Source organism: Anneissia japonica, unplaced genomic scaffold, assembly GCF_011630105.1.
Source record: "Anneissia japonica isolate Jap-2015-1 unplaced genomic scaffold, ASM1163010v1 scaffold288072_len178204_cov163, whole genome shotgun sequence".
In the NCBI taxonomy this organism is placed as follows: domain Eukaryota; kingdom Metazoa; phylum Echinodermata; class Crinoidea; order Comatulida; family Comatulidae; genus Anneissia; species Anneissia japonica.
In genome coordinates, this window is record NW_022719055.1 from 66008 (window position 1) to 72667 (window position 6660).

The following is a 6660-nucleotide window of genomic DNA, read 5'->3' on the forward strand; positions in this document are numbered from 1 at the left end:
ACATCATCACTTCTCTGGACGTATACACACACTCACATACACGCGGGTAAGAAAAGATAGAAACGAACGACGCAATTTATTTTTTTTGTCAACAACATTTATTTTTTCTACATTCTATCTACATTTTTTTATCTCTTGGATTTTAAACAACTTTACAACTGTGGAAGATGAAGTTGGCTCTTTTTCTCGATACCTTCGAAGAGCAGGAAGAGGACGGTTCGCCGTTCTTTCTTATGGACAGGTAACGTCCGGTGGCCATATTCTTGAACGCCCTACCTTTCCACGTCTGTGTCTCCTGCCAGTGACAGAGATCCCCTTCGCACTCGTCAACGGCCGTTATCGTTCCGTTTACTTCCGACGACAAGTATCTACCGGAGCGGCAGGACCGCATAGTGAAGCTGTTGAGCGTAGCCGACGATCTCTGCATGTATTCGGCGTCACCTTGCGTCGTGGTATTCACTCCGGCGCCGACGGACAGAGAGTAACCGGACTGACTCGTCAACATGCATGCGAATCTCCCGACCTCGCAGTGCGTGCCGGAGGCTACGGTGCACAGAGCAAAGAGCAACAGTATCTTGTTCATCGTCTCGTTGATCGTTTTCGACTGTCTCTGTATTGCCTCGTCGCTTATATTAGGTGGAGAAACGGAAACTCGATGACGTGCGTACCACGTCATCTAACTTGCTGTGACGTCAAACGTACAGACCGGTCGTGTCGACGATCATCTTCAGAAACATGGTGTCGTCTTTGACGTAAACGGGATTTTTCAGGATGTCCTGAGAAACGAAGAGAGGGCAGAGAGGGCATCCGGAAGCTATATTCATGTCGCCGGTCGGTCTTTTGAAGCTGCTGCTTCGAGGGTCCGGTTTGAAGCTGTCCGAGAGCGTGAGCTTTCCGCCGTCCTGGTCGAGCAGCAGCATCGTCACCTTTTGATCGAAAGGCCATTTGAGTAGGGCGTCGTAGTCTCCTTTCATGACGACGAAGAACATGGAAACATGCGTCCCTTTGCCCATTCCGTCACCGTTCAGATAGATCCGGGCGCACATCTTGTATCCGAACCGACCGGCGTAGAAGGGTTGGCTGTAAAGGGACACGATTTTGCCGCTGTCCGCCTGCTGCTTCCTCATACTCACGGAATTTAACTTTCACATCAGCACGCCGTCGTAGCTGGCTGTTTCCAGAATCTGAAAACGCAAATTTTGTTCAGACAGCTTCGCGGATTGGATGTCCATTTCCGTCTGCATGTTCGAAATCTGTTGTTGCGCGGGTCCGCGGGGTATTCCTCCTCCTCTTCCCCCGGTTCCACCGATGGCTCCCATTTCTTCCACCTTCTTCGTCAACGCTGTCGTCGATCCGTGCAACGAATCGACCGTCCGTCGGATGTCTTCGTTCGCTTTTCTGTCTTTCTTTGCCGTATTTTCCAAAGTTTCAATACTGTCCGCTTGCCCCGCCAGTAGTCTCTTAAACGAAAAAGAAAAACATTTCATTAAAATTTCCGAGCGATTCGAGGAAAAAAAAATTAAAACAAATAATAAATATCAAGCTGCAGTTATCTGCAATTTACCAAGACGATCGTCTTTCGATTTATGCGTCAGCTTGATGGATGCTATTTGCTACGCAAGTTCTTCGTTTTTCTGGTGGTCCGCTTCCACTCGACTTTTCAGTTCGTCGACCCGGCCGAATTTTCGAAGTTGGATGTCCATCTGACTTTTTTGTTCGGCGACTTTGCTAACGGCTCCGGACAACTCGGCGTTTAACCTGTCTCTTATACACATCTTTTCCTCGCAAGTTCTTCGTTTTTCTGGTGGTCCGCCTTCACCTGACTTTCCAGTTCGTCGACCCGGCCGAATTTTCGAAGTTGGATGTCCATCTGACTTTTCAGTTCGGCGACTTTGCTAACGGCTCCGGACAACTCGGCGTTTAACCGCGCTACCGCCATCACGGTCATGTCGAGATGGCTTTGGACTCCCTGTTCAGCGTGCTTTTCGAGTTCTGCATTGACGCCCTGAAGTTGAGAAAGTCGAAAAAATAATTCGTTGGTATTCTTTGCATAAAGCAATCTCGAACGAACTTTCATTTAAAAAAATTTAGATATATAATAACCTACCTTGAAATCGCACCCGTAAAATTCGAATTTGCAGCATCTCTTCTGCCGAGAGCATCGTTCGTCCAGATGCGTTCTCCACTCTTCCCTTCGAACGTCATTCGCTCCGCAGTCGTTCGGACAAGACACCGTAAATTTAGGACAACTCCGTCGGTGCGCCTCGACGTCGCGATGCGGGAAGGGTGAATTGCAGAAAGTGCATTCGACCGAACGATGTTCGCACTCGGTTTCCAGATGTCTCTGCAGATCCTTGCGTGGCAGCTTGGTCGCACACCCCCGCGATCGATGCATGCACGCGACGAGAAAGTAGTTGCAAAATTCCATGTGCCGTCCGAGTTCTTTCAGCGCGAAAGTTTCCGAACACCCCGATCCTTGTGTGGACAGTATATCTGAGCTTTTGACATTTTCCGGCGTGCGTGATGATCGGGTGCGATTTCCTCCTCGGCGAACTTTTCTTCGCAGTTCGGACAGAGTAATTTTTCCCCGCCGTCGCAGCCGGGCGTCCGTCCCTTGATGCAGGCTTCGCAAAACCGGCAGCCGCACGGCGCCTGCACCGCTCGTCGGACAGCGAGAAGACATACGCCGCACGCCAGATCATCCGACACGTTCCCTTCCACAAACGTGTAATCGAGTCCGTCCTCGTTCATCGATGTTGACGCGAGGCTGCTCATCTTGAAATGATAAGAGTCTCGTACGAAAAAATTGGCCATTCTTATAATAATCTAAGATGAGACTAACGTCATCGGTTTTTGCGCTACGTCACACATTTCCTTTCAACTCGAAACCATACAGAAAGCTTCGTGATTCAAAGTACACATGACGTCATGTGTCATGCATCCTCGTTCATCCGGAAACCATACAGAAAGCGTCGTGATTGAAAGTACACATGACGTCATGTGTGATGCATCTCCCACAAAATAAAAGGCTTATAAGAGCCGCTCTCGCCGCGTTAAGTCCACAAATTCCAAACATGAATAACATCAAGGAAATCACTGTCTCGTTCGTTTCTTCCAACGGTAACGTGCGGCTGAAGATACCCCCGAACAAGAACGACGAATACAACCTGTACATACCGACGTTCGTCGACGACGGTGACACTCGGGGAAGCTTCACGGTGCTCTCAAAAGCGACTTTGGACAGACAGACTACGAATTTACTCGACGGAAGTTACATGAAATTGTGCCCCCTGAGTCGGAACACTGTCAAATGCCTGAAACAAGTCATGCTGAGGAACGAGATAAACATCTCGTCTAACGTTCAAAAATACCAGGTACATTCTCCGACCGACGTCGTCGCTTCCGAAGTTGCGATCGAATACTACTTGATAATCGGAAACATGCCGCTCCAGATATCGAGAAGATGCGTGGTCCACTGCGACGGAGACGACCCGTACCATCTCTGGCGATCGCAAAGGATATGGTCCGATCCCATCCGGCGAAGGGCGAGACGGCGTATCTGGTGGCCGACGTTCTCCGCGAACTGTGTCCGGAGGACTTCGATTGGCAATCGCTGAGAACCCTGAAAGGGTCCGACTCGTGCAAGGTGTGCATGGATGCGGTCTCGGAGGTGTTCATTCTCCCCTGCCAACATCTACTGATGTGTCTATCCTGTTCCGCACGGACGGCGAGATGTCCGCTGTGCAGGTGCTTGATCGAGATGAAGATGTCGGAATGCCAAATTCCGGACGGCATCCGAGTGTACAGAACGTGAACATTTTCTTTTTCTCTTATATATATATATATTTTGTTTTCGTATTGTAAATAAAAATGCAAACTGTTACATATATTTTGAATCATTAAAAGAAAGAGAAACTAAAAAAAAAATGCATTTTTTTTTCAATGTAGTTTATTGTATCCTTAGTCAACCTGGCATTAATGTCTTTGGAGAAAGTTATTCCACTAAAACAAAATAATAATAATAAAAGTGTGAGTATGGTATACCGGAAACCCGTCGTTTCAAAGACCAAAGTCATCTTGACGGTGTTGACGATTTTCGTCATCTCGGTATCGATAATCGTTGCCGTCACCGTATGGTCCGTACAGTTCGGAGGTGCAGATTCGATCGAACCCAGCAGGAACGCGTCGTCGATCGCAAATGCGACCGCGGGTTCTGTCGGATGACGTTCGTGGCTCTGTTGATCGCTACGGCGGTGACGTTGCTCGCGCTCTTGGTGCGAAGGCCGAAAGATAGGTGCGACGACCATCTGTGCGGCGGCGGCGGTCGTGGACGATTGGAGCAAGACGGAGCATTCAAGTACTTCGTGAGCGACGACGGATTCGCGGGACCGGTGTGCGAACGGAAGATTGCGTCGCACACGGAACCCGTCGACTGTTTCGGCTGCGATCGAAACGGTGGTAGGTGCGTCTACTCGGACGCCAAGAACGGTCAGCACTGCGTCTGTCCCGTCGACCGTTACGGTGCAGTCTGCGAGCACCCCTACGCCGGACTGTCGGAAGCGATGTTAGCGTTCGCGGAGGCCTGTCTGTGAAACGATCGGCATGGGTCTGAAGCTAGCCCTGCTAAAAAACCGCGTTTAGGTGGCTGCCGATAAGACCGTACTTTTGGATTTCCATCGTGACGGCGGTAGCCTGCTATCTTCTCAGCCACCTCATAGTCGCCGCCAGGGTTGTAGTCGCCGGAATATGCAAGACGCTGTACGAAATCACGAAGTTCGTGGAACCTCTCGTCCTCAATCACGGTAGGAAGAAGAATCTGCGCGAGACCATGTACAAGTTTCAATCCCTGTGGCATACGGTCGACGGTTGCGAGGAATTCGAAACTTGGTATCAGGTCGTAGGTTACGGCTTTCACCGACTCATCGGAAACGTGTTCTGCGACCGTCTCCGATGGTATCGCTCGATCACGTTCACGCGGTACGTCGTCTACCTGTCTCTTATACACATCTAGATGTGTATAAGCCATCACCCACGGGCCGTTGGGGACGAGATTAAGGCACTTCTTTCACGCAGACTGAACGTCGTCTCTTCGTGATCGTCTTCTTCGAACGCGGCCGACATGCTCTCGTCGTTTTTGTCGATGAACGCCTTCTCGGCCGCCGTACGGTTTGCGGAGTGCATCCTGGCTCCCGCGCAAACGGCGGCGAACACGAGAACTGTCACGACGATCGCTACGCTGCATCCGATCATCTCCAGCGTACACGAACGTTTCTCCACGTCCGCGAACTTGGCAGTTCTCACGACACCCCACATGTCCCAATTCAACATCGGAGTGAATTTTCGATCGATCTTCGTGTCTTCGCTTCCGATCGTCTCCAGCAGGGTTGAATCGGAGACGGCGATCGACCCCGAAGTTCTTTCCAGCACCACGGATCCTCAGACTACCCGTTCGACGGTCACCCGGTTCAGACGGATGGTGCCTTCGGAAAGAAGTGGAGACGCCCGAACCACGACTTTCGGGGGAGCCTCGAAGTGAGTCTCGTTCGAGCCGTTCGTGTAACTCAAACGTTTCAAAGTCACGTTGAACGCCCTGCCAACACCGGTCACGCGCACCGACGAAGAGAGATCGCCTCTCGCTCCGTCGTACCCGTCGCAGCGGAACTCGAATCCTTCGACGTGCACGTGGCTGTCGATCAAGAAGACGTTGCATCCGTCCCGTCCGTCGGCGACCGCGATGATTCCCTCCCCGAACATCGGCAGCACGGTCACGTTCGACAGGAAGACGGGTCCCAGATCGTAAGGCAGGACGCTCAGCAACGACGAATTCATGCAAGACGACTGATCTTCCGCACTTCAAATCTCCCTTTCGAACCGAACTTCAAATCTCCGAGACTTCCCGACTGCTTCCGGCACCGGCTCGGCGAAGCCGATAGCAACATTAGAAATATTGCAGTCGTAATAAACATCGTTGCGGTCTTCGTCGTCCATCGATCAAACGCTAATCTTCACAGTGTATAAGTGTGTTTTCGAGGACACTGAGTTAACCGACCATGGACTTTTTCGCCCAAGATAAGTTGCGTTTGGCGCTGACGATAGGTCTTGCGGTCGCCGTATTAATCGTGAGCTTTTTCCTGCTGAGCTGCTGCCTTAAAAGGCGCATGGACAATTCAGGAAGCTACCGACCGGTCGTGAAGGAGGTCGAAGCTCGTACTACACCAACAGACTGTCCGAAATTCACGGTCGGACTACGCTTGTTTGAAAGTCAAATAAAAAAAAATACGAAAAAAAAAGTTGTCACCTTGCCTCGATCTTTCTATGTTTGCCTGTCACTCGCTCATTCAACGTCAAGTTCGCAAACTTTCACACACTAAAAGAAAAACCCGACAAAGTTTTTATTTATTTTTTCCCCTATCATTTATTTTTTTTAGTCTAAATCTTTTTTTTAGTCTAAATCTGAAATACATGGGTTCGACATCATTCCACTACAACCTTCATTTTTTCAAGGGTCGTGAGCTCGTCCGCGTCGAACTCACAATTTCTCAGCACGATCTCCGAAACGACTCCGTCGAAGGTTGTCGCTAGCCTGATCGGAGACACGTGCATCTCCTCCAGACAGAGGATCGGAGGCGAGTTATCGTCGCATACGCGCTCTCCGCCGTC

The 6660-nt window shown here is 50.3% G+C and overlaps 1 pseudogene; it reads right to left on the reverse strand.

Annotated features, from left to right (window-relative positions):
• Positions 1 to 692: 692 nt before the first annotated feature.
• Positions 693 to 5026, reverse strand: LOC117110842 (annotated as a pseudogene).
• Positions 5027 to 6660: the final 1634 nt, after the last annotated feature.